At 40.6% G+C, this 10,637-nt stretch overlaps 1 pseudogene; it reads left to right on the plus strand.

Moving 5' to 3' along the window:
• The first annotated feature begins 8,788 nt into the window (after positions 1 to 8,788).
• On the plus strand, positions 8,789 to 10,630 carry LOC103411760 (eukaryotic initiation factor 4A-III homolog A-like; annotated as a pseudogene).
• The last annotated feature ends 7 nt before the right edge of the window (positions 10,631 to 10,637 follow it).

The following is a 10,637-nucleotide window of genomic DNA, read 5'->3' on the forward strand; positions in this document are numbered from 1 at the left end:
TGCATTAATACAATTGCCAATACCAATTTCTAAGATTTTAGCATTCTCTTTACCCTTGCAACAGAAAACCAAAAATCCCAGAAAAATGAGCAAGAAGCTTAAGCAGAAAAAAATCATATTTTAAACCACCAAAACCCAATACCCATTTAACCTGAGATTTTAGTGTTCTCTTTACCCTTGCAACCGAAAACCAAAAATCCCAGGAAAATGAGCAAGAAGCTTAAGCAGAAAAAAAAACATATTTTCAACCACCAAAACCCATTACCCATTTAATCATTCACGAACGAAAAATCTAAATAGAGAGTGAAATATCAACAAACTGAAAACCCCCCCAAAAAAAGCCACACAAAAGAAGAAGAAAACTGACCTTAAAACTGAAGACAATGCACAGAACAGAGAGATGAATCCCCAAAATGAGAGAAAACGAAACAAAGGAACCCCCAAAACCTAACCTAACAGTTCACATCTATGCTAACAGCAAAGAATGGAATAAAAAATGGAACTTGGCTTTCGAAATCCAGCCATTGATTCAACATGCAAAAGGGAACGAACGATCCAGAGTGATTCATGAACTGAGGGGACCTTACTCGGCTCTGTTCACCATCCAACCCCTCCCTCTCTCTTTCTCTCACTGTCTCCCTTCCACTCACCCATGCCAGGATCTCTCTCCCTCTCTCTCTCGCTCTGTCTCTCTCTCTCCCTCTCTATCGGAGGCATGGCCTCCCATCCCCGAAACCCTCACTGAATGACAGCAAACGTAAACCCACCCACGAACAAGACAAAATTGCCCTTCCAACCCAGCCCCAATATCAGCCCAAACCTGACGGCTTTGTTGTAAATAGCGTGAAATCGAGTGGCTCCCTGATAAGCCATATGGACAAAATTACCCTCTAAAAGTTTGAGAATTACCCTCCCAACCCATGCAATTCGGCCGGTATTTTTGTAAATGGGGTGAAATCGAGTGGCAAATAATGAGGCAGCTACAGTGCCGTCCCCCCTTCAATTTTAGAATAGATAATTCAATCTAACCTCAGTAAGCATGTTATCTCACAAAACGTTTCATAAAACATAATCATCAAATCATGCTTTTCGTGTATGCATTTTTACTATTAAAACATGCATTTTTAGAAGGGGTCCACTCACAGATACTTCGCCGTTGAAGAGCCACGCAAACTAGCGAAGACGGAAACGCCACTAACAATTGCCCCTAAGCACATAAAGGGTCCAATTAATAAAACTCTATTATAACAATTGAATTTGGGAAAATGGACATCGGAAACAGATTCAGAACGTCGAATTACCCTGAGAAGGATCGGTTAATTTTCGTAAACGTCAATAGAATATTCATAGAACATTGTAGAGAATATTCATAGAACATTCTAGAGAATATTCCCTGACAGAATATTCCCTAACAAAATATTCCCCATAAAGGGTTTGGGCCGGCTAGGGTATAGGGTTTTGGACAAGGGTTACAAGGATTTAGGTCATGGAGGTATACGGCTCAAAGCCTAGAAAGGGTTTTGGGTTTAAAGGGTTAAAGGGTTTAGGGTTTGGGCTCGGGGCCCCAAACAGCTCACAGTCCAAAGGCCTTTAATAAATAAATTAAAACAAAACAAATAATAAAAAGGGGCTTGGGCTTAGGTTTGAAACGGGCCTAAGGCCCGATGGTCTTTGAGGTGGCCTAAAAAGCCTGTCGCCAAGAGGGAGACGCCGAAGCCAACAGTAGAAGAACACCGGAATTCGAGGTTTTTCGTCGGAAAACTGGGCTAACTTTAAACCTCTATAACTTTGTCAAAACTCAATGAAATCAAGTGATTCAAAAACAGAAATCATAGTTCTCAATGAGACGAAGAGAATGGTACCTTGCACGACGTCTAACTCGCCATGTTTTGGCCGAAAAATGCCTCGAAAGCCTCGGAGGTCGTCTCAAAACTAGGTAAGATTCAAATGAGTATAAATTCTTAAATACTCAACGAAATTGGGTGAAACAAAAAGAAAAGTTGTAGTACTCAGAAAGAGGAAGAGATTAACACCTTGCACACCGGCCAACTCATCGTGGTTTGGCCGAAAATTGGCTCCAAAGCTGTCGGACTTGTTGGTAAAACTGGGAAATAAACTTCCGAGTTGTTTCTCACTACAAACCTTCACCAAAGCACCTAAAATGAGTCCTAACTAGAGTTTGATCAATCAATAGGAAGATTAGAGAAAGTCCTGAAGCTTACCAAGGTTGAAAATTCAAGGAAATCGCTGGAGTTCGACGAGAGAGGAAGAGAATAGTGGTCTCCGCCACTATGGTGCGCCACAGACCTATCCTGGGTTCGAGTTCTTGCTTGGGAGGGTCCTAGGGTGTGCGTGTGTATAAGATTGTGGGTATGGATGTTGCTCACGGGTAGAGAGGGTGAGGGTGAGGGCGACTTGAATGAGAGAGAGCTCGAGAGTTTACACGGGAAAAAGGAAGAAAGAGAAGAGAGAGGGAAGTGAGAGAGAAAAGTAAGGTGCCACGCGGCAGAAGAGGGAGAGAGACTAGGAACCAAAAAGAGAAAGGGTCCTACCCGGCTCACCATTTAAGACTAAAAAAACCATTTTTTAAATAAAAACCCAAAACTACCTTTAAAATCGGGGGTGGGGTGTAACACATGTCGACTAAGCGGTATAGTTCTAATTAAATCTAAATCCTCTGATGTCACCATAGTCGCAAGCTCCTCCATTCTCCACTCCTACCCATCAGCTGTTATCAACTCGCACACCTTTAAATTAGGAGCCTTATTCCTCAACACCGATTTAAACGAATGAGGCTTAAGAAGCCAAGGATCAGCCACCCTGAACGACTCCCCATTCCCCACCCTCCACCGAAGCCCACGGTGCAGGATTTGTCTCCCCAAAATAATTCCTTTCCACCCCCACGACGACTTATTCTACTTACTCAGCTCCAAGAAAGATGAATTGGGAAAATATTTGTCTCGAAGTACCATGCTAAGCATTGACTCTGGCTTCCTTAGCACCCTTCAACTAATTTTAGCAAGCATAGCCAAATTAAAACCAATGAGGTCTCGAAAGCCTAACCCTCTAACCTTCTTACTCTCGGTCATTTTATCCCATGCCACCTAATGTCATCCCTTAGTCTTTGATTGGCTCCTCCACCAGAATTGAGCAATGACTCGTTCCATTTCCTTACACATGGTGACCGACAATTTAAAACATGCCATAGTATGATTCGGCATTCTTCCTCGTTCCATTTTTGGATTTGGTTTGGGTAAGTATGATTTTCTGAGTTTGGGAGTTAGGGCGATAATGGCAAGTGTGGGGGCAATAATAGCAAGTGGGAGAGAGAAGGAAGGAATGAGGGAGGAAGAATGGACGACTTGCGTTCCAGGGAGAAAGAAGGTGCTTTGGAGAAAAATAAGGGAGATAGTTTATTTCTTAATTAATTTTAATTACTAAATAAAAAATTAATAATTTATTAGTATTTAATTGATTTTTAAATTCAGTTGGATGGGGAGTGGGCCATATGCCTGTCACGTCATCACTTAACAGCGAAATTGATAGGAAATTTAATGGAGGTCTGATATTGTAATAAATTCATAAGTTAAGGTATGACATTGCAATGTTTAAACACATGAGGTATGATATTGTATTTCGAGCCATAATTGAGATAGTTTTGTGTAATTTATTCAAATTATTTACATCAAATATGTGCAAAGTAATTACATAATATATATATATATATATATATATATATATTAATTTCCCATATTAAACTCCTACCAAATTATCCATAGTAACTACATTGAAATATTTTAAGCTTGACAGGGCTGTGAAGGAATCAAAGCTTAATTTTAATGATCACTTTTGTTTTGGAAGATATTTTTGCATTCTGTATGTTGTGTGAGGGATCTAGTAGGCGTGACAGGGAGGGCTCAAATGCACAAACCAATATTATTTAGGAACATCATGATGTTACTCCTGTTGACTTGAGTCCCTATTTGAATAGGAATGTGAATATAATATAATTATTTGATTGTGTTTCCTGGTTAGTCTAGGATTCATTAACTTTCCTTGTGCTGCAAGATGTGCGGCGTATGTATTTATATGTTTCCTCCTGGAGTGAGAAGAATATAGAATAGAGATTAAATCCTAAACATAACTTTTATCTTGGTATCAGAGTAGGTTTTGGCCTGTCTTTTCCTCAAACCCCAAATCGCCAGCATGAACAAATTCTTTGCTAGCTGCTTCGCTGACTACAGAAAGCCGAGAGTTCCTCAACTTGCTCCCCATAAATTACCAACTGTGAGAAAACCAAAACCATGACTGACTACACTTTTTTAAAAGTCTCAAGGCAAGAGATTTTCCTATAAACTTCAAATCAGGAACAAAGAACCGCCGACATTGGAGGTTCTTGTTGGCTTCAATACCAATCTGCAGAAAAAGGAAAAAAAAATTAAGATGTGATCTCGAGACAAGAGAATCATAAATCCTACAAAACCTAAATAGTACAATCATCAAGCCGCTATTTCAAATGGTTGAAAGCCATGCTATGTTCTCTATCGTGAGTGCCCTTCATGCCTCAAATGAAGCTTCCGCCAAAATTGCAGACGCTGTGCAGGCCAAAAATCCTGACACAGACCCTGGGCTTACAGAGCTAACTTCAAGTATGCCCGATAATGGGCTTGCCGTGTCTCAAGCCCAAACTCCAAATAGACCGAGAACAGGTGCGTGTGATGAGGATGTTGACAGAGTAGGCATGGGCCCGCTCACTTCACCAGTAACCATTCCAAAAGATTGGAACCTGGACTTAGACAATTTGGGCCCACAATTATGTCTACTAAATTTGATTACTTCTCAAGAGCAATCTGATGATCCAGGTAACATAAGCACAGCTTTGATTACATCTGTTGATCTCGATATAGGTTGGATCATTGATTCTGGAGCCACTGATCATATGGCTTATGATCGTAATTTATTTAATTCTACAACAACAACACCACGGGATAGTATTGTCACTGCTAATGAAGGTATTGCCCAGGTTACAGGGGCGGGTTCGGTAGCACTCACTCCTACTATCTCATTACATAAATGTGTACTTGTTTCCACACTCTCTAGCCATTTGTTATCAATGGGACAGGTCACTAAGCAATTAGACTACGTTGTGCTAATGTTTTCGTCTTTTTGTTTACTTCAAGATATTAAAACTCAGGCAATCATTGGGCGTGGTACTAAGAGGAAGGGGGTTGACGATGTTGCACAAGGTCGTGTTCATCAAGTTCAAGGTCGTAATAGTGGGAAGTTGAAGACTGTTCAGTTGTGGCATCGTCGTCTTGGTCATGCTTCCTTTGGTTATTTACGAAAATTAATTCCGTCATTGTTTCGTAATATTTTAGATTATTCACTACAATGTAATGTTTGCACATTAGCTAAAAGTCATCGTGCTTCATATTATCCAAGTTTTACTACACGAACAGTTTCTTTTGAGTTAGTTCATTATGATGTGTGGGGACCATCTCCGGTTACTACTCAACATGGAGTGCGTTGGTTTGTAACATTCGTTGATGACTGCACCAGGATGACTTGGTTGTATCTCATGAAAAATAAGAGTGATGTGGGTGACATCTTCAAAATGTTTTATCACATGATTTACACTCAATATTCGCTCTCAGTTAAAGTACTTCGGTTTGACAATGGTGGTGAATATCTTAATCATGATCTGTCTCAGTTTTGTAAAGAAAAAGGTATTCTCCATGAAACTACTTGCCCCTAGACCCCACAACAAAATGGAGTTGCTGAACATAAGAATCGACACATACTTGAAATTACCCGTGCCCTTCTCATTGGTGCAGGTGCACCTAAGACTAACTGGACCGACACGGTAACTTATGTCATTTATCTCATGAACCGAATGCCATCCCATGTTCTCTCTTTTTGAACTCCCTTAGCTATGCTTGCTGATCATGTCTCTCTTCCTTCCACCCTTCATCTCAAGCCGCGAGTTTTTGGGTGTGTGGCTTATGTCCATCTTCATAAAAATCTATGGAGCAAGCTTGATCCATGTGCAGTGCGATGTGTTTTTATTGGCTTTAATCCTCAATAGAAGGGGTATAGATGTTATCATCCCCATACTCGACATGTATATGTAACTATAGACGTGACATTCTCCAAAGATGGACCATTTTTTCCTCCCAACCATTCTCTTCAGGGGGAGACAACCGGAATAGAAGATTATGGATGGGTGGATGTCCCCGACCTTGTTGTATTTGGGCCCATATAAGGTAGCCCGAATAATGGCAGCAACATAGCAAGCCATGGTGATTATGCTGCAGGTGGCAGCAGTCCACGTGATCGAGACTCTGCATGTGGTAGCACCTAAAGAAGAATAATTGTTGACGAAGAATGCCCAAGTGGGCACGGTAACCAACAAGCCCCCAATGGGCACGGCAATGAAGCAGATGCTGCTGAAATGGACAACAGCTCATAAAGCCCAAATGGGCATGATGTTTTTAGGTCTTGCAACAAGAACAACCAAGCTAAGACAACAACAACTGTTGTCTCATGGCCGATTGAAGTCTAAGGCTTGGCTGTGAATTCTTGTGAGTACAACAACAACTCATCTTTAACATCTCGAGTACATACCCTTGGTCATACGGATATCCCTCTTGAGGTAAGTACTGATTCAAAATCTAATAAACAAATTTATATGTTGCCTCTTAGACAAAATCGAGGAAAACCACCAGACATGTACTCTCTAGAAGGGAATGTGCGATATTCAATCGCTAACTATGTTTCCACTCACCAACTCTCACCAAAGTACTATGTGCTAGTTCAACGAATGGAAACTATTAAAATACCTACCAAAGTAGAAGAAGCCTTGAGAAACCCAAAGTGGACAGAGGCAATGCAAGTTGAGATTGAGGCATTGCAGAAGAATAAGACTTGGCGTGTGGTTACACTTCCCAAGGAAAAAAACTGGTGGGTGCAAATGGGTGTTCACCATCAAACATAAGGCGGACGTAACGATTGACAGATATAAGGCAAAGTTAGTAGCTAAAGGGTATACTTAAACCTTTGATGTTGATTATCAAGAAACTTTTGCTCTGGTGGCTAAGATGAATACCATTAGAGTTATATTATCTCTTGCTGCCAATCTTGATTGGCCTCTGAGACAGTTTGATGTAAAAAATGAGTTTCTGCATGGGGATTTAGAGGAAGAGGGATACATGGATTTTCCACTAGGTTATGGCATTGAAAACTCCAATGGTAAGGTATGTAGACTTCAGAAGGCATTATACGGTTTGAAACAGTCACCAAGAGCGTGGTTTGGGCGATTCACTAAGGCTATGAAGAAGTATGGATATCGTCAAAGGAACTCAAATCATACCTTATTCATCAAGCATAAAGGTGGTAAGGTGACTTTGCTCATTATTTATGTGGATGATATGATTGTCACAAGTGATGATACAATAGAGATTGAACAGTTGCAGGGGTACTTGTCCTCTAAGTTCGAGATGAAAGATCTAGGAAGTCTTAAGTATTTTTTGGGAATAGAAGTTGCTAGGTCTCAAGAAGACATATACTTGTCACAACGTAAGTATGTGTTGGATTTATTGTCAGAAACTGGTATGTTGGCATGTAAACTAGTGGACACTCCGATTGTGCAAAATCATCACCTAGCAATTTATCAAGATAAAGTTCTGACGAATAAAGAGAGGTATCAAAGGTTAGTTGGGAAACTGATTTACTTATCACTTACGAGACCTGATATTGCGTATGCGTTAAGTGTGGTAAGTCAGTTCATGCATGCACCAAGTGAGGATCACATGACGGCGGTAATGCGGATACTTAGTTATTTGAAAGGGGCTCCTGGAAAAGGTTTGATGTTCAAGAAGCATGGGCACATGGAGGTAAAAGGGTATACGGATGCTGATTGGGCCGGGAATATTATTGATAGGCGATCTACATCAGGTTATTTCACGTTTGTTGCTGGTAATCTTGTGACCTGGAGAAGTAAAAAACAGAGTGTCGTGGCGAGGTCATCAGCAGAGGCAGAATACAAGGGAATGGCTCACAATATTTGTGAGCTTTTATGGCTTCGGTTTACGCACTGAGATAGGATTCAAGCCCAAGGAATCTATGATGCTGTATTGTGATAATCAAGCAGCACGAGAGATAGCTAACAATCCAGTACAACATGATAGAACCAAGCATGTTGAGGTGGATAGGCACTTCATAAGGGAGAAGTTAGATGTTAAGCTCGTCGATATTCCGTTTGTTAGAATGGAAGAACAGTTAGCAGATATTCTAACTCATGTGGTCTCTGCTGGGAGGTTTCAGGACTCACTTGACAAGTTGGGGCTAGGAGATATATACGCACCAACTTGAAGGGGAATTTTGACTTGAGTCCCTATTCGAATAGGAATGTGAATATAAATACAATTATTTGATTGTGTTTCCAAGTTAGTCTAGGATTCATTTACTTTCCTTGTGCTGCAAGATGTGCGGCGTATGTATTTATATGTTTCCTCCTGGAGTGAGAAGAATATAGAATAGAGATTAAATCCTAAACATAACTTTTATCTACTCCGACCTGGAGAACTTGTGATAGTATACAAAAAAAATGACAAAAACTCGAAATCCCCAACACGTAAGATTTTTAATTTTCTAACACATTGTTCGAGCTATTTCACATTGACAATTTTGAATAAATCCCGGCCTTTCCGTGGGCAATCCTGACTAATTAACATATTAGAGCAGCATTAGGATTATGAACTATATAATATTGCAGTGTATCATACTTTCTCAATACCCTTCACAGAAGAGAGAATAAAAGTCCAATACGGTTTGGGTTTCCTAGATTTCTGGGGTTAGGATATCCGAATTCCGAAACATGGTTGGGTAAGGACTTATATTAGGGTTAGGGTTTTCTGTTCTCTATATAAGCAGATAGATGTTGTTATAATCCTCGACTTTTAATTTGAAGAAGTTTTCTGGTGGATTCTTATACTTTCTCAGATTGTTGTTGTGGGTTTGGTTCATCATCTTTCAGAACAAGGGACATGGCGCCATTCGCGACTTCTGATGGGATAGAGGTGATCATGAGCTTCGATGAGATGGGGTTGAAGGATGATGTGCTCCAAGGCATCTATGAATATGGGTACGAAAAGCCCTCTGCCATCCAGCAACGGGCGGTCAGGCGCATTATCGAGGGTTTTGATGTCATAGCCCAGTCCCAGTCAGGTACCGGCAAAACCTCCATGATTGCGCTTGCCAACTCGTCGACACCTCCTGCCGAGAGGTTCAGGCTTTGATATTGTGTCCCACTAGGGAACTGGCGGCACAAACGGAGAAGGTGATATTAGCAATTGGAAATCACAAGCGCATGCTTGCATAGGAGGCAAAAGCGTGGCTGAGGACATTCGAAAGCTTGAGCACGGAGTTCATGTGGTGTGTGGAACTCCAGGTAGAGTCCATGACATGATCAAGAGGAGAAGTCTGCGCACTCGAGCCATTAAATTACTATTCCTCGACGAATCTGATGAAATGTTAAGCAGATCATTCAAGGATCAGATTTACAATGTCTATAGATATCTTCCACCTGAACTACAAGTCTGCTTAATTTCCGCTACGCTTCCTCATGAAATCCTGGAGATGACGAGCAAGTTTATGACGGACCCTGTAAGGATCCTTGTCAAGCGTGATGAGTTGACTTTGGAGGGAATCAAGCAATTTTTCGTTTCGGTTGAAAGAGAAGAATGGAAGTTTGATACGCTGTGCGATCTCTATGACACTCTTACAATTACACAAGCTGTTATTTTCTGCAACACAAAGCGAAAGGTGGATTGGCTGACAGAAAAGATGCGGAGTAATAACTTTACTGTATCTTCCATGCATGCAGACATGCCTCAAAAGGAAAGAGATGTCATTACCCAAGAGTTTCGTGCTGGAAATACTCGTGTCCTGATCACCACTGATGTTTGGGCTCGGGGCCTCGATGTTCAGCAGGTAAGTTGATCTAATTATCTTTTATACCTTGACAGACAAGCTCCTATGAATTTTAGGGGAGCTTGTGCTATGTGACTGTGAATATATATGTTATACATACATGTTTTGGATGAACAGCTTTTTCTAATATGTTGAGGTTTTCCCCTTCATCAGGTTTCCTTGGTTATCAACTATGATCTTCCAAACAATCGAGAGTTATACATTCATCGGATTGGTCGTTCTGGTCGTTTTGGGCGCAAGGTATGTGTGCATGTACTTTAATTTTTATTAAGTATGTCATATGTTTTTGTCGATAGATCTCATATTGTATCTGTGCTTGTTATCGCAGTATGTATGCCAAAACATATTCTTATAGTCTTCGTTTCGTTAAGTTATGTTTTTCAGGTTCTCATCATAATATGCTACAATTTGATTATTCTTTGCAGGGTGTGGCCATAAACTTTGTCAGAACCAATGATATCAAGATCTTAAGAGACATCGAACAGTACTACAGTACCCAGATTGACGAAATGCCGATGAACGTTGGTGATTTGATATGAGAGCTCTGTTTGATGTCCATCGTCATCGTCATAATTCGATATATTATAGTTCTATACACTTATGTTAAATGTATTACGCCACATTAATTCGTTGACAACCGTATGGGT

This window comes from Malus domestica, chromosome 09, assembly GCF_042453785.1.
Source record: "Malus domestica chromosome 09, GDT2T_hap1".
NCBI lineage: Eukaryota > Viridiplantae > Streptophyta > Magnoliopsida > Rosales > Rosaceae > Malus > Malus domestica.